This window comes from Pantherophis guttatus, chromosome 1 (genome assembly GCF_059756535.1).
Source record: "Pantherophis guttatus breed Tessera chromosome 1, ASM5975653v1, whole genome shotgun sequence".
Taxonomy (NCBI): domain Eukaryota; kingdom Metazoa; phylum Chordata; class Lepidosauria; order Squamata; family Colubridae; genus Pantherophis; species Pantherophis guttatus.
In genome coordinates this window covers 31,392,782-31,417,244 of record NC_142063.1, presented here as the reverse complement: position 1 = coordinate 31,417,244, position 24,463 = coordinate 31,392,782, and the positions used below count along the sequence as shown (strand labels likewise).

The 24,463-nt window shown below is 39.6% G+C and overlaps 1 long non-coding RNA gene across 1 annotated transcript; it reads right to left on the bottom strand.

Annotated features, from left to right (window-relative positions):
- Window positions 1–270: 270 nt before the first annotated feature.
- LOC117675122 (uncharacterized) lies at window positions 271–19,152 on the bottom strand. Its single transcript, XR_004594131.3, has 2 exons — window positions 19,068–19,152; window positions 271–437 (listed from the first exon to the last, which is right to left on the bottom strand). It is a non-coding gene; the product is annotated as an uncharacterized LOC117675122 (long non-coding RNA).
- Window positions 19,153–24,463: the final 5,311 nt, after the last annotated feature.

Sequence of the window (24,463 nt, the reverse complement as noted above, 5' to 3'; positions counted from 1 at the left end):
ATATTTTTTTCAATTATATGTTCCCAGCAATTTTTCATTACTGGTATATGATAATTTTTACAGATGTTCCAGTGAATTATTTTGGTGAATGTGATCTTGCACTAGCAAGAGTATATATCTGTGTGGTTTTCTTACACTAGCTGAGCATATGATCTCTTGTTTCTTCTGCTTCTTTGCACAATCTGCGCTTTGAATCATTTGATGATTTTTCAGTTCTGCTTTGATTGCATTAGTTTGAACAGTTTGCTCTTGAGCAGCCAAAATCAAGGCTTTTTTAAATGTTACTCACATTAATCTTTATTTACTTTTATAACTTTTTTACACTTCTTTTTAAAGAATGAGATGGTGGTAGTGAGGGCTTGGTGGCAATCACAGCTGTTGCTTTGGCATACTCTGCTGTTGCTGTAGAATTTTTCAATGAGGGTTATCTGGTGGTCCTGAAAGGGATGACAAAACAAAACCTGCAATGAATGGGGTGAGATCACAACTCTGAGCAGCCTGTAAGATTTGGTTATTACAACATTTATCCCAATAAATCTTCCCTAGGCTAAAGCTGATGATCATTAGGACAGGATAATGCCTTCTTGGTATTGGTCTCTGGCTTTAGAATTCTTCCCAGAAAGGATTACTTGGTGTTGAGTTTATTGTCCACTTTGATTCCAGTTTGAAACTTTTTTTAAAACCCCAGACCTATTATTTTTCAGTTGGATATTATATCATTCAGGGGTGAAATTCAACAGGTTCTGACAGGTTCTGGAGAACAGTAGCGGAAATTTTCAGCAGTTTGGAGAACCGACAAATACCACCTTTGGCTGGCCCCAGAGTGGGGTGGGAATGGAGATTTTGCAATATCCTTCCCCTGCCACGCCCACAGAACTGGTAGGGGAAAAAATTGAATTTCACCCCTGATGTCATTGGATTCCTGCTATTTTTAAAAAGTGGTTTCACATTTTAAAAGGCTTTGTTTTATATTTGAAACAGAACCTCCTCTCTTGTTGTAGAACTGAATATTAAAAGTCTACATGACTTAGGATCTGGATGTCTATGGGATGTCCGTCTCCTTCTGGCTTCCGCTCATCCAATAAGATATAGATGAGTGGGTGGGTCAGAGTCCCTTTATGGGTGGGGGAGAGGTTGTCATCCACAGCATCATGGAGTCAAGCCTTCTCTGTCGCAGCCCCTTTGTTTGCAACAGCACAACTTCTGAGATCAGACTTACTACAGTTCCCAATGTGTGATGGTTTTAAACCTTGGGAATAAAACTGCTACGAATAACAAACCCCTATGGCTTTTTGTTCAGTCTTTTTTTTTTTTTTAAATTTGATTTATATGCTGCCCTTCTCCGGAGACTCAGGGCGGCTTACAATGCGTTAAGCATTGACTGTTCCTTGGAAACCAAGGAACCAACTTGCTTTGGAATTTCCATTGTAATTGTTCATTTTTATGCAGTTACACCTTGTTTGTTTGTTTGTTTGTTTGTTTGTTTGTTTGTTTGTTTATTTATTTATTTAAGCTAATTTTTATACCGCCCTTCTCCCGAAGGACTCAGGGCGGTGCACAGCCAAGAAATAAAACAAACACATATATAAAATTAAAAGCAATTTAAAAAAAAACATATTAAATAATTTGGCCCCGATATCATTAAAAAACTAAAACAACCCATTCAAATTAATGTTTAGGCCAGCCCAGCTTGTTGGAACAATAACGTCTTGAGGGCACGGCGAAAGGTGCGTAGGTCAGGGATCATCCGTATCTCTGGGGGCAATTCATTCCAGAAGGCGGGTGCCCCCACAGAGAAGACTCTCCCCCTGGGGGTCGCCAGTCGACATTGTTTGACCGATGGCACCCTGAGGAGTCCCTCTCTGTGGGAGCGTTTTGGCAGGTGGGAGGCTATCGGTGGCAGAAGGCGATCTCATAAATACCCAGGTCCTAAGCCATGGAGCGCTCTAAAGATGATAACCAACACCTTGAATCGCACCCAGAAGACCACCGGAAGCCAGTGCAGCTCGTGCAGGAGAGGTGTTACATGGAAGCACCGTGTCGCTCCCATAATCACCCGCGCGGCCGCATTTCCCTTTCTCACGTTCTTACCATAAGAAGGGAATACAGTATAAGTGCTCAGTGTCTTTTTGGATTGGAGTTATGTATAAGCCCTTGTAAGTAAGCATGTAAATAAATAAGGCAAGTGAGGACAATGAAAATATTTGACTAATTTTTTTTTTCCTCCTTGCAAAAATACAAAGCAATTACTGCAAATGGAAAGGGAGATGCCGAAAACAGAGGAGAGATTTTCTATCCACAGGGCAAAACTATACGGTTAAATGAACAATAAGTACTGTCTAATTTTATGAGTTGTCCTGTTTATAATGAATGATTATAATGAATAAATGAAGAGGGATTCAGCCATTCATGATAACAAAGCCCTGTGAATCCTGCAATATATTGCATGTTGATCATCACCTCTCAAAAGTCATATTCACAGAATATATAAAGGAGCCATGACTTTATATACTCAAGAATATCATATGCGCTGGGAGACTTAAGTGAATAGTTTTCCAGCACATCTTCATTATATGATTCATACAATAAAATTAGACATGTGCAATTCCCTCCCACTCCTTTAAATGATCTCACTCATCTGTGAACATCCCTATTCCCAGAGAGAACTTTCTTCCTTTATGGAATGAGGCTCACTGTGTGGTCTACCGAACTTTGGGTGCCTTCCAGGATAAAACATAGATACTCCCTGATAATTCTTATTTCCAGCTGCATCCAGTTCACATTGCAACCTTGAAACTGGCTTTTGGATAAAACTTTTCAGGGACACTCAAATATTAAACAATTAATGCTAGGCAAAACAAAGGTTTGTTTTCTTAAGAACTGTGTTATATTTCTTTCTAAACCAGTGTTCTTGATGGCCGTGAGCTGTGTTGCCCTTATCTACACCAGTGGTGAAATCTGAACTGGTTTACTACCAGTTTGCTGGCTGAGCATGCGCACTGCGCACCAAACGCACAGTGCGCGCGCATGGGCAGGGCGCACCATACACCAAATGCAAGGTGCACACGCACACACACACATGTCCGCGCAGTGCATGCCAAAAGGAGGCATGGGGTAAGTAGAACAGCGTGTGGGGAGGGGTGTGTGATCAGCTGTGGCGTGCGATCTTCGGAGCCTTTTTTTTTTTTACCTTTTAAAAGCATTTTTTTACAACCTGTTAGGTTGTAAAAAATGTTTTAAAAGGTAAAAAAAGAGGCTCTGCCGATCGTGTGGCACAGCTGTGATCATCAGAGCTTTTTTTTTTCTTTTTAAAAGCATTTTTACTACTGGTTCCGGAGAACCTGTAGTAAAAAATGCCTAAAAAGTAAAAAAAAAAAAAAGTTCCAACGATCAGCTGAGCGACACGCAATCTTCGGAACTTTTTAAAAAACTATTTAAAGCATTTTTAACTTTAACAAAATGCTAAAAAAGTTTAAAAAAAAGTTCCAACGATCGCGCGTCTCTCACCTGATCGTCGGAACTTTTTTTCTTTACATTTTTTACTACTGGTTCGGCGAATCAGTAGCCTTTTTTACTACTGGTTTGGGCGAACCAGATCGAACTGGGAGCATTTCACCCCTGATCTAGACCAAATTTACTCATCAGTTGCCTCACATGGATCCCAAACTTATCTCTTAGAGGCCAAATTATTACCTGATTGAAACTTGTCACAACATCACCAGATTCTTCATACACTGTCCAATATTGTTTCTTTAACAGGGCTGGTGAAGTACTTGTCAATGATTTCCTGAGGCCAAGCCAGGGTGTAGGGCTGTTTGTAGTTTATTTTGCACACCCATTAAGAACAAAACTTTGGCACATGGCACACTTACGAGTTTGCTGCGGCTCCCCAGAGCGCCACGTGCATAGTTGGGGAACTATGTATATATAGTATTAGGAAAATTGTACAAGAACATTGGATTTGGAACTCGTGTATAGACAAAAAATACAATTGAAAATGATTCATAAACTCTGAGGTTGCTACCACAAGTGTAGTGACAGCTGCCAGCTGGGAGAGCTGCCCACATTCATGGCTATTAGTGGTTACTCATCATGTCAGAGTAGAACCAGAGAAATTCAGACTTGATTTCCCTGGTTCTACATACACAGCTATGCAGGGGTGAAATCCAGCAGGTTCTGACAGGTTCTGGAGAACCGGTAACGGAAATTTTGAGTAGTTCAGAGAACCGGCAAATACCACCTCTGGCTGGCCCCAGAGTGGGGGGGAGGGAATGGAGATTTTGCAATATCCTTCCCCCAGGAGTGGGGAGGGAATGGGGATTTCGCAGTATCCTTCCCCTGGAGTGGGGTGGGAATGGAGATTTTGCAGTATCCTTCCCCTGCCACACCCACCAAGCCACGCCCACCAAGCCACACCACATCCACCAAGCCACGCCCACAGAACCGGTAGTAAAAAAAATTGGATTTCACTACTTCAGCTATGGAAATATACTGAGTAATACTGGGTTAGCCATTCTTTCCCATACCAACTTTGTATGGCCAGGGTGGAGATAACGTCGGAAGAGAGAGTATTGTCCTGCTCCACCTGCCAATTTTTAAAATTCCCAATGGCCACATTTATCCCATCTACTTTGAGATGCTGAGAAACATCAGACAGACATCAAGCAACAATTGTTCTGTCCTCAATTCCTAGACAACAATAACCTGGTAAGCTACTATACTGAAGAGGGAATTAAAATAAATTGCTGGCATGTTTTATTTTATTTAAAAGATTTGTGTGACTGTCCATTTTACAGCATAATCTGGGCACCTGACAACACTACATCAACAAACCCTGCTTAGCCATCAATCCTCATTTTCCATACTGCTCTACAAGTAGTCCCGGAGTTACGACCATAATGGAGTCTGGCCATTACGGTTGTAGGTCGTAATGATTGTAAAATTTTATGGTTTTTGTGGTGGTTGTTAAGTGAATATGTGTTCTGCCCCAGCTCCGGATTCCCGAGGATATAGACATAAACCAACGGTCCTTATCAAATTTATTAAGTAGCAAGAATAAACCAACGTCCGGCAAAGGTTGGCAACTAGCCCAGAAAGCAAGATAAGACTTTTCCAAAACTGCTCTGATGATAATTACAAGTTGTTTCTAGCAAGAAACATACTAATGGCGTGTGACTTAAATAGGCTAAGGGAGTGGCCAATTATCCTCAAGCCTTACTCTCGAGGAGACCTCCTCCTCCTGAGTAGCCACTCCTGCCTTATGGCAGCACTGCGTGCTCGAGCATTGAGGAGAGGCTCCTTCACTTCACTATCTCCACTTGAAGGAGCCTCTGGAGGTTCTGAAGGCCCTGGCTGAGTCTCTGCCTCTGGCACCACATCCTCTTCAGCCTCCTCGCTTTCTGACGCAAGCACTGGCTGCTAGCGCGACACCACACCAGCCTCCTCGTTGTCGGGATCAGCCACGATCCGTGCAGGCCGCTGGCGGGCCACAACAATATGGCAGTCATAAGTGTGAAAGCCATGGTAATCAAGCAAATGTCATGGTCATTAAATGAACCAACTGTGTGCTATTGCATGGTTTTGCCAAAACCAGATGTGCTGATTTTTGGCAAAACTTGTAAGTCATAGTCACATGACTATGGGATGTCTGAGATAGCCATAAACTTGGTCACGTTACCAAACACCTGAAATGCAGTCACATGACCGTGGGGAGACGCATCCATCAGAACTTTGGTTGTCTCATTTTTCAGGTCGGTTGTAACTTTGAATATTCACTAAGCAACTGGTGGTAAACTGAGGACTACTCATATCTGCCTTTCTCGTGAATCGGTACACTTTTTGACCTAAAATATCTTCTGGTCTTCCTGAGAAAATCTAGAGGATAATTTTGTGACTTTCGTACATCCGGCTGGGAATGATACTTCAAGAACAGGAAGTGGATTGCCCTGAGAATCATTGAGTTTGAAATCTCTAAACCCCTTTGCTACCTCACTTCCTGAAGTTTTGATTTGTTGAGGGTGATTTTCCTCTGAAACATAAAGTTAAAAAAAAAAAAGGCCAGGTTGAAAACCACCATATTGATCAAGTTTAAAGCATTCGAAGCAGAGCCTTCTGTTTAATTTTAGAGGAAAATCTCCATGGTTTTTGTTTTAATTTGAGCTTGGAAGGAAGCCCAGAAATTCCAGGGGTGGGGGCAATGAAGGTGGTGGAGGGAGTGGTGAAAACAGGAAAGGGAAAAAGAGAGTGTTAATGTTACAATGAATATACAGAAAAGCTGATCAGATTGTTTTGGGGGGTTCCTGGTCACTTGCCAAAGTTTTAGGATGTAATTCCCTATGTAAACTTTGACATAGTAATAACATAGGAATAGTAATATTTGACACAGTAATAACATAGGAATAGTAATATTCCTAAAGGGCCATGCATTTTAGATTTTATTTTTTCCATTTTATGCTTTTATTGTTGTTTTATCTATATATAAAATACAAAGAGAAGTAGAAATGGGAAATTAGGGGAAGAAAAAAGAAAGAGGAGAAGGTACAAGGGAAAAAAGAAAAAAAATGTATTGACTTCCAACTCTTTTTAACACAGTACAAGATAAAAACACTCCAGCCTCAACTTTTTCCTTTTACACCTTAGTATATAACTAGTCATTTCTATAACGAAAAATTTAATTGACAAAACCAAAGTCAAAGAGTCATTTTTTTATCACAAGCACAAAATTTCAGAAGTGTTATCCAAATGAAAAACGTACTTAAATATATTCTCCTCTTTGAGTAAAATGATCAATTTAACCATTTCTGCTTTATCTTCCTTGCTGTGGAAATACTATGTATTTCTATTTGCACCTAATAATCTTTTTGAACTGTCACCATTTATATTAACAAGGTTCACTGTATTCTTTCAGATTCTTTGACCTTACAGGGAAATATACTCTTTTTTAAAAACCTTTTTAAAATGCTAAACTTTTCTTCAAATACATTTCTAAAATCAAAAGTTTTTAATACACCTTTTCCTTTTAACTTCTTAACATACATGCTTTGAACTTCAGTATTAAATTTAGGTCCCTCCCTCCAAACTACCCTCATAGAATATTTTTTTTCTTTTGTATACATCCTTTTTAAAACACTAAATTTTTCTTTAACCTTTGTTGTTGTTGTTAGTTGCGAAGTCGTGTCCGACCCATCGCAACCCCATGGACAACGTTCCTCCAGGCTTTCTTTTCCTCTACCATCCTCTGGAGTCCATTTAAGCTCATGCCGACTGCTTCAGTGACTCTATCCAGCCACCTTCTTCTCTATCGTCCCTTTCTTCTTTTGCCCTCAATCTTTCCCAGCATTAGGCTCTTCTCCAGTGAGTCCTTCCTTCTCATTAGGTGGACAAAGTATTTGAGTTTCATCTTCAGGATCTGACCTTCTAAAGAGCAGTCAAGGTTGATCTCCTCTAGGACTGACCTGTTTGTTCACCTTGCAGTCCAAAGGACTTGCAGGAGTCTTCTCCAGCACCATAGTTCAAAGGCCTCAATTCTTTGGCCCTCAGCCTTTCTTATGGTCCAACTTTCACAGCCATACATTGCAACTGGGAAAACCATAGCCTTGACTATATGCACTTTTGTTGGCAGGGTGATGTCTCTGCTTTTTAGTATGCTGTCTACATTTGCCAAAGCTTTCCTCCCCAGGAGCAAGTGTCTTTTAATTTCTTGGCTGCAGTCCCCATCTGCGGTGATCTTGGAGCCCAGGAAAATAAAATCTGTCACTACCTCCATTTCTTCCCCATCTATTTGGCAGGAATTGAGCGAGCCGGATGCCATAATCTTAGTTTTCTTAATGTTGAGTTTTAAGCCAACTTTTGCACTCTCCTCCTTCACCCGCATCAAGAGGCTCTTTAGTTCCTCTTCACTTTCTGCCATTAGAGTGGTATCATCTGCATAGCTAAGGTTGTTGATATTTCTCCAGGTATTATATCAGTGTTAAACAAAAAGGCGTAGCAAGCTCTGACTAAAGAGATCCTCTTTTAACTTAGTAAAGATTAATAGTGCTTAAAGATTTTAATTTTTGACATGTGTTATTCTGCATACATTATGTACTTTCTTCCAATTGGCCTTCCATTAGATTGGTTATTCCAGTAATTCTTTTGATGAGAATAACTAAATGAGTCCATCTAAACCCATGAACGTAAGAGCGCTCCCGCTGCGAACAGGTAGTAAAGGTAATTGGAACCCACCCCATACAGATATATATATAACCATATAGAAATAGAGATAGTTTGTGATAAGTTGTCTTCTTGATAAGACCTCATGTCAGGACTTCAGCTGAGAAGTTAAATACTTCTCAACACTGATCTTATTCTAGGGAGATCTTTCTTGTTACTCTAGGCCAGTGATGGCTAACCTTTTCCGGACTGAGTGCGCAAAGAGTGTGTGCGTGTGCGTGCAAATGCGTGTCTGCACCCCCAACCCCCCAAAATGCAATGCGTGCGTAGTGCCCGTGCATGTGCCCCCTGCGCATGCACACACAGCCCCCCGCATGTGCCCCCCATGCATGCATGCACAGCCCCCGCACACACCCTGCCCCCCGCGCATGTGCAGCAGAGACCCAATGACCAGCTGGCCGGAGGAAGGTGTGTGTGCATGTGCGGTGTAGCTGAACTGGGTCGATGGCTCGCGTGCCATAGGTTCGCCCACATGGCTCTAGGCAGATTTCTCCTCCCCTCTTCCCAAATTTCCTAGTCCAATAAACCTTCTGCTGCTTTTATTTTCTAGGTCTGTGGGGGAGTACAGGTAGTTCTCGACTTACAACAGTTCATTTAGTGACCATTCAAAGTAACATCACTGAAAAAAGCGATTTATGACCGCTTTTCACACTTATGACCATTACAACATTCCCATGGTTACGTGATCAGAATTCAGACGCTTGGCAACTGACTCATATGTATGACAGTTATAGTGTCCCGGGCAATGGTGGAATTCATGTAATTTAACAACCGGTTCTCTGCCCTAATGATTTCTTCCAACAACCAGTTTGCTAAACTGTTCAGAAAGTTAACAACCGGTTCTCCCGAAGTGGTGCGAACTGGTTGAATCCCATCACTGTTCCCAGGGTCATGTGATCACCTTTTGTGTCCTTCTGACAAGCAAAGTCACCAGATTCATTTAACAGCCATGTTTATTAACAAGTAATAAGAAGTTTTGGGCTCAATTGTGGTCTGTAATCCTTCATACCTGCCAAACATTTCAGAATCAGAAGAAGTGATTTCAATGTGTATTTTTCTCTTTCTCTTAGTCTTCAGTATGCATTCTGTCTCTCAAGCCCTAAAGGGAGAGTCTTTATATAAATCCAAGTAAACAAGTCGTCCAAATATTGATTTCTCTATGTTTTCATCATTATATGTTTACACTAGGGTGAAGGAATCTTTTATAGCTGAGTTCTGGGAAAGGTTTCCAGGGCCACTTTCCAGGTCTGATGCAGCCAAAGATACAATGAAAGCCAAAAAGTCCTAAGCAAACAAACACATGGACTTTTCCAAAATAAGCTAAAATGTCGGCTGTAAACACGTTTCTATGGCATGCCTGCTAAGGAAGGGTGTTAGCTGAAGAGGCATTTTTTTCTGCATCCCTACAGAATCTGAATCTTATTTGATATAGGCACTTCTTGCAAGCAAGACTTTCAGCTCTTCTGATTCCAGCTTTAAAAAACATCTGAGATTGATCCAAGTTGTTCATATTCAGCTACATGATTTTGGGTATGATCCAGGGGTGCTATTCAGCAGGTTCTGTCAAGTTCTGGAGAACCGGTAGCGGAAATTTTGAGTAGTCCGGAGAACCGGCAAATAGCACCTCTGGCTGGCCCCAGAGTGGGGTGGGAATGGAGATTTTGCAATATCCTTCCCCCAGGAGTGGGGTGGGAATGGGGATTTTGCAGTATCCTTCCCCTGGAGCGGAATGGGAATGGAGATTTTGCAGTATCCTTCCCCTGGAGTGGGGTGGGAATGGAGATTTTGCAATATCCTTCCCTTGCCACGGCCACCAAGCCACGGCCACCAAGCCACACCACACCCACCAAGCCATGCCCACAGAACCGGTAGTAAAAAAAATTGAATTCCACCAATGGTATGGTTGTGTGTCCAGAGCCCTTGTGGAGCAGTACAGCCAACCGGTGCTCATCTTTTCTGAACAAGAAATAAGCATAGAGAATCATCAGTCAGTCAGTGCTTGCTTGCTTGCCAGCCAATAACTGAGAACTTTTGTCTTGCCCCATCAGATCCATGTCTAGGCACAATGCATTGCTTAATTCTCATCAGAAAATAAAATATTCTCCCTCATGTTTGCTTTAGTAGAAAATCAACAATTTTGCGCGTGTGAACCTCTTGCTTCAGCAGGATTCCAGAAACTTAAAGGTTGTGGGAGTCAATTCCTTCCAATGAAGAAATTTCAAAAACAGGAAGCAATGCCTTTCCCCCCCTGAAATAGAAACCTCAGGTTCAAAACAGATGTTCCTTGTCTATTATCCATATAAATCCAGATGTTTCTTAATTGTAAGCCTCTTCGTGACATCATCTGATTACTGTATACCAAACCAAGGCAACACTGAGAACTGCACCTGTCTGAGGCTTATTTCCATGTGTGTATAATACTATAGCCTTCTTACAGAGAATTAAACTTATGACCAGTTGCTTAGAAGTTATGACGGACCTCCCTGGGAGAACTACTGACCTGGCTCAGAAGTTTTAATGGCCAACCTCCAGCTCCGGTCCCTGTGTATTGCTGTTTGCAATGTCTCATGATCATGTGAGTGCATTTTACAATGTTTTTGCCAAAAAACAGCATTTACTTCTGGTTTCTGGCAAAAATGGCCCATTGTGTACAATTGGTTCATTTAAAAACCATCACATTCGCTTACGTTATGTGCGGCCAGAATCAGAAAATAACATTTAACACAGCACAGTATTTAAGCAAAATGGTTCAGCTGAGATCTCCATATGTAGGACTGATTGGAGTAGATTGTAGGGGTGACACCGAAATATAATTTTATCATATTTTATCTACATCTTAAATTATTGTATTTTATTCCAATTTCGTTATGAAACTGTACTTTATCCAATTCCATTTTAAATTGCTTTTATCAAATTTTAGTAATAATTTGTTTCTGGAACTCTGCACTTTGATATGGCCCATGGGCCAATCAATCAATCAATCAATCAATCAATCAATCAATCAACAATGTTTTTGCCAAAAAACAGCACTTATTTCTGGTTTCTGACAAAAATGGCCCATTGTGAACAATTGGTTCATTTAATAACAATCATATTTGCTTAACTGCTGCAAAAAGGGTCATAAAATCACATCAGTCATATGGGTGATCTGCTTTACAACTATCACAATTTACGATCTTAATGGACAGACTCTATTACAGTTGTAAATTGAGGATTATCTGTATTTTGCTTAATTTTATATATCCCAGTTAATTAACTGATCAGGCTTGTGCATGTTTCTCTTTTAACTAACATCTTTGCTTTTCTCTAGTATTTAAAATTATTTATCTTTGTCTTGCAAAATCTAAACAATTATGTTTCCCAAATTATTCCAAATTTATCTGGACTCTTCATCCATTCTAGGATCTTTCTAGGATCAAAGTCTTATTTAACTTTTTGCTGCTTATTTGATTTTTAAAAACATTCTTAAACTTACGTTTTAAATGTTCTTTCATTAAGGATTAAAGGAAAATTCACTTGGAGATTCAAATGTCTGTAATAGCTTAGAAGTAGCTAACAAGCAATTTCCAAATGTGATTAGAAAATGAAATCTGTGAACTTACTATGTAGGTGCAAGCACGATGACTATTCCCATTGTCACCCTGTATGTTAAAACCCACTGTCTTTTAATCTCATTGTGAGGAGCAACTGTTTGGAATGCATGTGGGCAGTCTCCTATCTTCTACTTATCTGGAGAGATTCTGAGTCTACTCACGAGCTCTTTGTTCTTTGCTGCAGCCAACAGCTCTGTATTTTGTGGAGCTGACTTCAGTCCATTTCTCCTTCTGGAAGTCAAGAACATAGCAGTTCTGAGAATGTTTAGAACAACTGGCCTGTTCTGTCCATCATGCTTCTCCCATGCGTTCCAAGCTGGACCAAGCTAATCTGAATTCTTGAGGTCTTGCCATTTCCTTATATACTACTTCACAGTGTTTTACAACACTCTTTAAGTGATTTACAGAGTTAGTGCATTGCCCCCAACAATCTGGGTCCTCATTTTACCAATCTCGGAAGGATAGAAGGCTGAATCAACCTTGAGTCATATTCCTTTGGAAATCCTGATGAATTTGACTTTGATTCATAATATTAAAGACAATAAATAGTCTAAAAGCACCTATATTCACCTTGGCAACTTACATAGATTGTAGAGCAGATAGTGAGAACAAAACAGGGCGTAGGTTCCTGGTTTAAGGCATTCTAAGCTTATCTTTGGGTCTAAGGTTCTTACTATGTCTATCATGGTGAGAGAAAGATTATTTTGAACAGGTCAAGTTTGTGGAAAAATGTTTCTCAAGAGGTTGGTGCTTGCCAATACCCGTGTAGCTGATTTGGAAATCCCTTAAAAACGGTCCTTCTATCAATGAAAAAACAACAACAACACTCCGACAAATTTCCAGTAGCCAGACAGCTTAAACAAATATGGCCTCTTCATACCATCCAAGGTTTAGGTGGAGCTGGGACAATTGTTTGGTCTGGGCTGGGGTGCTGGCATGCAGCCTCTCACAACAGGGCTTTCACAGCAGTGTTTGGTGCCATTGCTTTTAGAGTGCTGATTGCACTAGAGGAAGGAAATGACCTTGGATGGAGGGTTGTTTTCTGGAGGGCAAGAGTGACGCAAAAGAAGAGAGGAAGGCACAATAGAAGGAAGGAGAATCTTCCACCAAGTTCCAATTTCCTGCCTACTAACAACTCAGTTATCCTAATTTCTAACTTCTGTTTTCTCCTCTTTTCCTTTCCTCCCTCTGCTTTTTGGGGAAGCAACAGCCTCCAATCTGTAAGCCTTTTTTTTTGTCTATGCACCATCCTGTATCTCTGGTGCTTCTTTCATGTATTTTTAATAGCTAAAACATGAGAGTCAAGCATCTGTACTATAAAAAAAATACACCACCAAGTGGTTAGGGACATTTAAATATTTTTGGTGTATGTGGTTTCCAACAGAAACGCTTGTTATATGCATGACTCAGCGTGAGTTGCTATTCTAGATATACCATTTAAATGGAAGGAAGCCAATTTAAAAGAGTAACTCTCACATAGATAGACTAGCCTCACAATCTTGTGGCTTGAGATAAAGTGAGGGAGACGTGAAGACTTTCCACACAAGAGGGCTTACAGCAGCATGTTATCCGCAAATTTGTGGATTTAAACACCACTGTGCAGCTTTTTAGTCATGCTTAAACCATGAGCTCTTCTGTCAGGTTCTTTCTGTGAGTAAAAAAACCTGAGATTCCTCTGGTAATCAGACTCTAGCTTCTTCAACCCAACTGCTATCTCTATGGTTTTGGTTGTGGAGAAAGTGGAGAGATTATCACTGGTTTTGTGTTTATCCATTATGAAAGTTAATTCATTACTGATTTCCCAGAAGGGAGACATTTCTCCTCTTCCTCCAGCTCTCCTATCTATCTATCTATCTATCTATCTATCTATCTATCTATCTATCATCTATCTATCGTCTATCTATCTATCTAGTTTGTCAAACATGTACAAGATAGCAAATATAAATATGAACATGGACATGAACGAAGGAAATGAATACAAATAAATGGGGACAGTAGGACAGGGATGGTAGGCACGCTGGTGCACTTATGCACGCCCCCTTTACGGACCTCTTAGGGATGGGGTGAGGTCCACGGTAGACAGTTTAAGGTTGAAGCTGTGAGGGTTTGAGGATGTAACAACGGAGTCAGGTAGAGCATTCCAGGCGTTGACCACTCTGTTGCTGAAGTCGTATTTTCTGCAATTGAGTTTGGAGCGGTTTACCTTGAGTTTGTATTGATTGTTTGCCCATGTATCATTGAGGTTGAAGCTGAAGAAGTTGTTGATAGGTAAGATGTTGTAGCAGATAATTTTGTTTACTCTGCTTAGATCGGACTGCAGGTGACGCAGTTCCAGATTGTCCAGATTCTTTCTCTCTTCCTTCTGAGCTAGGCTTACATGGGCTTTGTGCCCATCTTCCCACTCATCTTGAGATAAATATCCCTTCCTACAAAGGATGGTTGTGGTTAGAACAGGCAAATTGTTGGACTAGAGGGCATAAAGGAGAAGGAATCCATTCAGTCTGATTTTCATTCTATTGAGTTTCTCTGTAAAGGTCTAACTGTGCTTGCAAGGTATTAGCTTCATGTCTACTTTGCTTGGATAGAAGGAACAGCAATCTAACAGAAGACCAATTTTAACCAATTAAGATTTAAGCTGCCCAGCGGGACCTACAAGCAAAGCAAGGCACACTTCAAGACGGTAAAGATGATGTGACAGATTATTTGCTAAAGGCGAGATTGGATATTACTAAAATGTCGTTTAGAAATTTTGTTTATTGGTATTTTAAAAAAGACTCTGGATTCTAGAGCAAACATAGCAGTCATGGGATAAGAGAAAGGGTTCTCTTATGGTCCAGGAATTGGCTAAAGATCAGGAAACAGAATGAAAATAAACAAAACAGGTTAAACAGTTGAAAAAAACTGTATTTTTTAATCTTGAATTTAGATGGGGTTTGTGCATTATTAACACAAATTCAATTCAACATTGGAAAGCATGTGCATCTCTTAAAAAATTAACTTCACAAACAGGTGAGTAACTACTATAAGGATTTTATTTATTACATTCATGGGCTGCTCTTTTTTAAAAAAAAAAGCCCTAACATTTAGGGTTTCAGAAGAGAACTATTATGAAAGATATAGAATTCATTCTGGGATCATGAGAAAGAAATTAAGAATTGAGATTGAAGGAAGCAGCTTAAGTGGCAAACATTAAACTGTACCGTCAATAGCTTTCCAGTGGTTCTTTTTTGATTCCATTTATTTATTTAGAATTTATTATACACATTTATATGGCTGCCCAGCTATCCAGTGGAACTCTGGTTAATAATCAATTACAAGGAATAGCTGTATTTTTAACATTCCTTGACATACAGGTTTGATTTCCAGCAGCTGTAAGCTATGTTACAAAACGGCTTTCTTAGGTGATGATCTGCAAAAGTTTTTGATGAGAAACAGAAGTCCTGTCAGCAAAAAGTTGGGAACCGCTGGAGTATTCTAGGGAGAATTCTTGAGTTAACTCATTGGAAATCTTAGAGTACCCTCTATTGGATTTCACATGCTTTTGCATCAAGCATTAACAATAAATAACAACCATTTTTGGAGATGAGATCTGAGCTTTAGATATTTTCAGAAGTGCTGCTGTTGTCACTAGACCTTTGAGTCTCCTTCAATAAGAATGTACTTGTGAGTTACTCATTACAAATAAGTATAGCTTTTCCTGGATATAAATATTTTGTTTGTGTACTATTTACTGGGTTTACATAAACTACATCAACCAAACTAATTCTGAGCAGCTTATAAGTACAATATACCTCCCTAAGTACGAAAAGCTAATATGTCGAGGACAAGAACTTTGACTTTTTTTTATTCCAGGTGTGTGGATTTTTAGCACAGGGAGATGAGTTTTGTACTACCCTACAAAATGTACATGCAAAAAAATCAAGATGATAGCTACAACATGTGCAACATTTGTAAACAAGGCATGGCACTTCAATCATGTGGTTGCAGAAGTGTTGACTGTTTTGAACTTTCTTATTGGACACTCATGTCCTACATTGTGAAGTTTCCCCCATATGGCCACCTAGAAGGTGACAAATGTTGCAAGGAGCAGAAAAGGAGAATGGTTCCAGCGTGTTATTTCACTGAGCGTTTGGCTTGTAGTGTGACAGAAAGAAACCGTCTGATGTGATGCTGTGTTTTGATTAGCTTCCTTTCATGTGGATCAGTTCGATCATGTTTGCACCCTGCCTGCTGTGCACTACACAGATTTGTATGAATGGAACAGTTTACAAATTCATCGATCAATCAATCAAATAAATTTGGGTCTGCTGCAGCCTCCTTTGTTCTTATTTGCAGCCAGACAAGTACTCATTTATAAACCTGCTGTTTATTTTATAAATTCTGTTCCCATCGCAAATTATTTATTCCCAAGTAACTGTACTGAATATGCTTGTAGCCCAAGAGAACTGATGCAATAGTTCCAACTCTCATTTTATATAGCAAAACTCCACCTTATTGCTGCAATTATGATACGGTAGCATAATTAAAGTGAGTGTCTGATACCAAACAGCTCGTGTACCAAAGAATTATCAAAACTGGCAAGTTTGTTGGTTCACTTAACATGATATGAAATGTAGAAGCTGTTGTAAAAGAAAGTTTTAAGAGGAAGAAAAGCAAGAGAAAGAGTTATTTTGACTTGGGCTCAACTCCTAGCAATTGCAGGGGTGAATGCTCGACCCCCTGCCCTATCTCCAGCTGTTACTTGTAGCTCTTCCAAGGACTTTCCAAACGCCTCTCAGATCCCATCCGCCTGCCTTGATCTCTCTCATTGTAGGGACAGAGATGAGAAAACTTAGTTCTGGGCTTCCTTTTAAAGTAACGCAGATAGCTCTCGACTTACGATCACATTTGATCCCAAAATTTCTGTTGGTAAGCAAAATGGCTGTTAAACGAGTTGCCCCATTTTGCAACCTTTCTTGCCACAGTTGTTAAGTGAATCACTGGAATAGCTAAGTTAGTAATGCAGCTGTTAAATAAATCTGGCTTCCCCATTGACTTTGCTCATCAAAATGTTGCAAAAGGAGATCACAAGTCACTGTAACCGTCATAAATACATGCCAATTGCTAAGTGTCTGAATTTTGATCACGTGACTATGGGGAATACTGCAATGGTTGTGTGAAAATTGGTCATAAGTCACTTTAGTGCTGTTGTAACTTTGAATGGTCACTAAATGAATGGATGTAAGTCAAGGACCAACTCTAAATGTGAGTGGAAAGTGGGGCATAAGAAAATCCAGGTGCTAAAATGATCTAGCTTTCCAGGCCCAAATGAAGCCAATTAAATCAGCCAGAAAAGAAAAGTTTAAATATTACTGCCACCTTCTGGCAACAAGAATAATACCAATCAACAAAAAATGATCTGGTAAACGGATATAAACAATAATGAGTACGATATTCTTAGTGGAAAACATTTCCTACTGAGAGCAGTTTTGATCATTCAAGTATTAGAACAAGCATAACAATTGAATACACATCTTGGTGTGTGTGTATGTCCATACATGGGCGTTTAAAAAAAAAAGATCTGGATATTCAAACAGGCCAAGCTATAATATTCTCCCATTTGGACTTGTGAAGTTGGTGCTTGAGTCTGGCAAAAGAAATGATGCAAGTTGTAATGGCCAGCCAATCTTGACAACAAATTTATAGAAAAACTACCGTGTTTCCCCAAAAATAAGAGCCTGTCTTATATTTTTTTGAACCCTGAAATAAGCACTTGGCCTTATTGCCATGCGCTCTAAAGCCCGATTGGGCTTATTATCAGGGGATGTCTTATTTCGGGGGAAACAGAGTAGTAGCACAACATTAGTTCCAAAATAATTGCATTCCATGGCTGACTGTCCTATCCATAATATGCAGACTGGAACTGGAGCAGGGGCAGAGACATAGAGAGTCAAAGAGGGCCCTTAGCTGGAATTCTGCAAAAATCCCAAAATATCACCAAGTTTGAAATGCATTACTGGGAACCTCCCACGTTCCAAATATAAACCATGAAGAATTATGTGAACTAAAGTCCAAAACTTCTGGAGAGCATCAGTTCTGGAAAACCTACTGTAAATGATTAAAGATAGAACATTGATACCTAGTGCATTGCTTATCATTAACAATTCATTTTATTTTCTCTTCAGGTTTTAAAGTGCATAGATTAAGATATGGATTAGAACTGCAACCCCACTGCAGAAATCACTGCCCTCACATTATCGGGAACAAAAATTTCCTTTACCCCTCTCTAGGCAAAAGTGAAATACAGTAGAATAAATTAGTTTATTCTTCCCCTGCCTTCTTTGCTATACTGAGTTTGATCATATAAGGGGGGAGTAAAAAGGATCAATTTACTTTTTCTCTTCAAAGACCATTATAACAAGAGTGGCTGTTGAGGCAGGAATCCTAGCAAATGGAGAAGCAGATAATCTACAATCACCACAAAGTTGTAGTTTAAAAAACAATAGTGACTAGATCTTGCCATGCTTTCCAGCACACATTGCAGCTCAGACAGAAATAAATAGGTTCACCTCTCTGTCTATGGAGATTCTCAATCATCCAGGTCAAGGTTGCCTCAAAAGTGCTTTTCAAAAGGCAATTGGACTTTCTTGGTTTTTTTCCCCCCTTGAAAATGTTTTGCTTCCCATCCAAGAAGTTGCTTCTGTTCAGAAGCAAAACATTTCTGGGGGGGGGGGGAGTCCAGTTGCCTTTTGAAAAACACCATTTGGAGGGTCATCTCTTGAACACAGCTGAAGTCATGGGATCACAAAAATTCAGAGCTATTGAATTAGTGTAGGTATACCCTTTTCAAATAAATTCAATACTGATTTACTCCTCAAGCCAGGCATGCCATCTTCCTACTTCATTCTTGCCACCTTGTTCTGGAGACCTTCCCATCTGTCAATGTTCCTCTTAAATCGTGAAGCTTAGAACTGGCCTGGTGTCCAAGCTAGAGGATTCTGGGAGTTGAAGCCCACACGTCTTAAAGTTGCCAAGGTTGAGAAACAATGTCCAAGATCAATCCTCCTCATAAAAGCCATGCTGACAAAATTCTGGAAGCTGCCACACTGATGTCATGTATTTCCCTTTGTGTATTTTTGCTTCTGATTTTTCCTATTTTCCAGCTGACCATAATACCAGTTGTCTTGATAATGCCAACTCCCTCTTTTAATGGTATAGAAAGACTGTTTTTAAGAAACCCAAACCAACATTATTTGAACCTTGTCCTAATTTTATTATATTTACCTTTTCTGGTATTCACGAAAGTAGTTTACTTAGCTAATCATCTGATTATACTTCTCCCTGCCTCCATTCGGAGCGTCAGAAGAGCTTTTGCAGTGCTTCAAGTAAGCAAGTGGATGGATCCTTCGAATGGAGAACCATAGCAAGTTCTACTGTTGTTCAGCATGAAGTATCATCAGCTCCAGAGACTGAATTTGCTCAGAGATCATCTGTAAACCAGCAATTAGAAAACCAATTGATTAGTCCTCCAGAGTGTCATGGGTGCTTCTGAGGAATTCTGCAAGGAAGATTTGGTGGGAAAGTGGGTGAGCGCTCAAATAACTGGATCTGCCTCTGTGTTTCAATTTGCTACTGCCACTTAACACAGGGCTTCTCCACCACGGCAATCAATTTATTCCCTTTTAGATTTAGCTACACTAGGTAAAGTATACAAAAGGAGTAAGAGGAAGCCAAAGAAATTAAAGGCATGAAACGTATGCCTTATAATGATTTATAAACATATAATCACTTCCATAATTCAAGCCTTTTTCATTATCGCATGTTTTCTCTGCATCAACAAACATCAATAATCTTCCTTGTTCACTTTCATACATTTCTCAATGACCTGCAGAAAGGCATAAATCCCCCCCCCCATTTTACTCATTCTCAGCTGCCATATCTTTTCAACGAGGATTCTGTTAATTAAGGACGGCTTGGAAAGTATTTAACTCCTCTCCCCGCCATTTGTGCATTCACCCTTGCTATCTTTTAATTTGGATAGAGGAATAATGGTGGATTTTCTCCCAATAGTCAAGCACTGACTTGGTCTTCATGCAACTGTTAAATAGGTCGCACTGCCACTCTACACATAAAACATATTTTCGCAACTCTCTATTTACACTGTCCATACCTGCATATTGAACATTTTTCAACATATACTCACGTTGAAATCTTCTTTTTCATATTTTATAGACACTAACATTTATAACATTTGTTTCAATTCCAATTTGACATTTCACGATCATTCCTTCAAACACTTCTGCCATCCTTCTATCACTTCAATCACATACCATATAAGTTTATCACTTTTATTTGTAATTCTATTTATTCTGCTGGAAGCTCCTTGTTTAGCCCTCTTGCCCCATTTCTAAAATATATGTTTAAAAAAAATCAACACAATTGCTCTACATTTTTTTAAATTAAATATTTTATTAATTTTAAAATGTGAATTTAATATAGGTTTACTAAATATATGTATAGCTGTTTAGGAAGTAAAGTACTGTATACTTGATATATAGTGAAATAGGAGCTATGTAAATTTGTATATAGATTAAGGAATATATTACTTATTAACTTGAATTTGATGCAAATGTTAGAAACCAGAGACGTTGAGCAATGTCCATTGTTTTACTTTTAAAATTGCTCTACATTTTCTTTGCCTTTTTTAATTTAAATGTTCCTTGTTCTCTTTGATTACATTTTAGTTTCATTTTTAGTCTCATTTCATTTTCGGAACAACCGTTCTCTTGTATTCATTTGTTTTCATTTACATCTTTTTTCACAGAATTGTTTTTGTTATATTTTTGAAATTTTCCTTCTTGCATTTTGCTCTTTTTTTCATTTTGTAATTTTTATTTTTTATTTTTTTCTAAAGCAATCCAAATAAAAAAAACTGAACTATCTTTTAATCATCCTAATTTTCTTTGTTGGTGAAATGCTTAGGAAAATGAAAAGAGAGGTACATTACTCACATTACTTTTCAAGAATAAGCCTCCCTGTGAGGGCACATATTTACTTCCTTAAGAAATCGGAAACAATACAAGTAGTCCTTGACTTATAACCATTCATTTAGTGACCATTCAAAGTTACAAGGGCACTGAAAAATGTGACTTACAACTGTTTTTCACACTTATGACCATTGCAGCATCCTCATGGTCACAAAATCAAAAATTCAGATATTTGATAAGTGGCACGTATTTATGACAGTTGCAGTGTCCTGGAGTCATGTGATCACCTTTTGCGACCTTCTGACAAGCAAAATCAAGATTTTGATTCACTTAACAACTGTGCTACTAACTTAACAACTGTAGTGATTCACTTAACAACAGTGGCAAGAAAGGTTGTAAAATGGGGAAAAAGTCACTTAACTACTGTCTTGCTTAGTGATGTAAATTTTGGGCTCAATTGTGGTCCTAAGTCTAGGACCAGTGGTGGGATTCAAATAATGTAACAACCGTTTCTCTGCCCTAATGACCAGCTTGGTAGGCGTGGCTTGGTGATCATGTAACCGTGTGGGCATGGTCAACTTAATGTCACTCACATCGATGGGCGCTTCACCTTAGCTGTTTCAATGTAATAAGGGTTAACCAGAGAGGCAGTTTCTATAAGCAGGGCAATAAAGATTAGGCTAGAAATATCAGAATGTTTCCTTCCTGCCTTCCTTACAGGATTAGCCCTGTAAAGTGGGAAAAAACAAAATAAGATATCTTCCAACAACCGGTTCTCCGAACTGCTTAGAAAGTTAACAACCGGTTCTCCCGAATAGGTGCGAACTGGCTGAATCCCACCACTGTCTAGGACTATCTGTAAACAGTTACTGTTCCTGATGTCATCAGTGTCCTTACAGCAAAAAACCCCAATAATACCTTCCCTAAATGGCAGTCATGTTATTCTGCAAAAAAAAAAAAAAAAAAAAAAAAAAACGTAGCACCTACACAATCTTTTGGCATCTTGAAAATTGTGTCATAAATTATATAAGCTAACTTGGACCACAGCTTTATGGATAACGGACTTGCAACAGAGTTTTGTCAGCATGTTTGTGTGTGTATCATATCTCTGAGTACGTTCATGTGTGGTTGTGCTTCTATATCCCTGTCTCAGAGCGTATATGTAATTTTCCTTTCTGTTTTTGCATTCTGTCTCTTTCCGAAGGTTCATCCAATTTAAGTCACAGCTTCTTTTGCAAGCATGAGCCACCACTAGGGGGCAATGCATCCTCTAATTACACCAGTAAAGTCAAGGTCCTTTGGCAAAGCCACCCCTGATGAACTTAAATGGATTTTAAACATTAATATAATAGGTGTTTAGTTAAGAATAGGGAGGACAGGGTGAGTGTGTGTGTGTGTGTGTGTGTGTTTTAAATGAGCCAGCAGGTTCTGAAGAATGCATTAGGAATGGCAAGTTCTGAGTGGCTACTACATTTATTTCGGTAGTTGTGAATTCCAATTGTCAAGGAGGCTTGGGGATGCTAATTTGAAGAAAAGCTCATTTTGATAAATGCCGGTGCAATGACCCTCATAAATCGCAGACTTATTTCTGGAGTTAATGGAGGGTTACTAATTTCACAGCAGCAGAAGGAGCTTCTTCATTTACTTATGATGCCTCCTGCAGGCCAAGCAGAGGGACTTAAAAGACTGCGAACAGAGGCAGTCATGTCTCCTTTTGAGAAGAATTGATGTACAATTCTGCTGGAATTACAAATGGAAAGAAAAGGGCAAAACCCCAACGGCAAAATAAAGTTTTTTGTAGTTTGGCTTGAAACTCAGTAAATGGGTTTCTTATAGCTGTCTTCCAATACTTGAGGACAGTGGTGAGATCCTACTGGTTCTGTGAGTGTGGCTTGGTGGGTGTGTTGTGGCTTGGTGGGTGTGGCTTGTGGGCATGGCAAGGGAAGGATTCTGCAAAATCCCCATTCCCACCCCACTCTGGAGCCAGCCAGAGGTGGTATTTGCCAGTTCTCCAAACTACTCAAAATTTCCGCTGCCGGTTCTCCAGAACCTGTCAGAACTTTCTGGATTTCACCCCTGCTTGAGGGGCTGCCACAGAGAGGAGAGGGTCAAGCAGTTTTCCAAGGCACCTGAAGGCCAGACAAGGAATAATGGATGGAAACTGACCAAGGAGAGATGACAGTGAGAACAGTCAACCAGTGGAACAGCTTGTTTCGGACATTGTGGGAGCTTCATCACTTGAGACTTTCAAGAAAAGATTGGACTGTCATTTGTCAGAAATGGTGTAGGGTCTCCTGCTTCAGCAGGGGGTTGGACTAGATGACCTATAAGGTCCCTTCCACTCTGTTAATCTGTTACATCTGTTATTTTCACTGGATATTCTGAGGCTAACGTCTTTCATTTAGCAGCCGGTGCTAAATGGGATCTGAACTTCACCTTGGGCTCAAATCAGTGGTGGGATTCAAATTTTTTTACTACCGGTTCTGTGAGTGTGGCTTGGTGGGTGTGGTATGGCTTGGTGAGCATGGCAGGGGAAGGATACTGTAAAATCTCCATTCCCTCCCCACTCCAGGGGAAGGTTACTGCAAAATCCCCATTTCCTCCCGATCAGCTGGGACTTGGGAGGCAAAGAATAGATGGGGGCGGGGCCAGTCAGAGGTGGTATATACCGGTTCTCCGAATTACTCAAAATTTCCACTACCGGTTCTCCAGAACTAGTCAGAACCTGCTGAATACTACTTCTGGCTCAAATGCCTTGAATGATCCTTTATAATTGATAAATTCCTACAGGTAAGACAATAGGCAAATTAGCATCAACCAAATGACTTTCCTCTGTCTCTATTTATTTAATGAAATTTAGGTACTGCCTATCTCACCCTTAGGGAGTATCATTACACATAGTTCAGCTATAGGAAAGCTTCCCTGTATTCAAGCCCAGTTGATTTGGCAGTATTTATCCAGGTTTTGTTGATCTAGAAAGGTAAGGAGAATTGGATCTAATTGATATTTAGATGAGGAACTGTGTAAGACATCCAAAACCACATATTAGACTGAGGTTGAAAAGCATTGCCAAATGATTTCTATATTATCATTGAGAAAACTACGTGGTTGTGTCACGAGGAATTAAATTCAAATTTAATGTTAATAAACATTAAAAACGTTAGAAACATCGAATATAAAATAACAGGACAAAATAAAATCCTGCCTTTCCATGATCACATGATTCTCAAATGCCTAGATGCTTGAAATAATAAAAGACTTTTAATAATGCCCTAGAAGTAGTGAAAAAGCCAACTTTGTGTATTAGTCTAAAGCCATTAGACTAGAAACTGAAAGACCATGAGTTCTAGTCCTGCCTGAGCCACAAACCCAGCTGGATGGCCTCAGGCCAGTCATTTTCTCCCAGCCCTGGGAAGAAAACAATGGCAAACCATTTCTGAAATCTTGCTTTCAAAAATGTAGGAACTTCTCCAGGCAGTCACCAGGGGTCAAAACTGACTCAAAAGTGAAAAAGGAGTAATATCTCATGATGTTCCATTACTTCTTGGGTCATTATAATAAACAAATGTAAAATATACTTTCTACCTGTATATGACCCCCTTTTAGCCCTCTTTCCTCTGATCAGTATAACAGTTCAGGAAACGGGAATTCTGTACATCAGCGTTCCTCAATGTTAGCAACTTTATATGAATT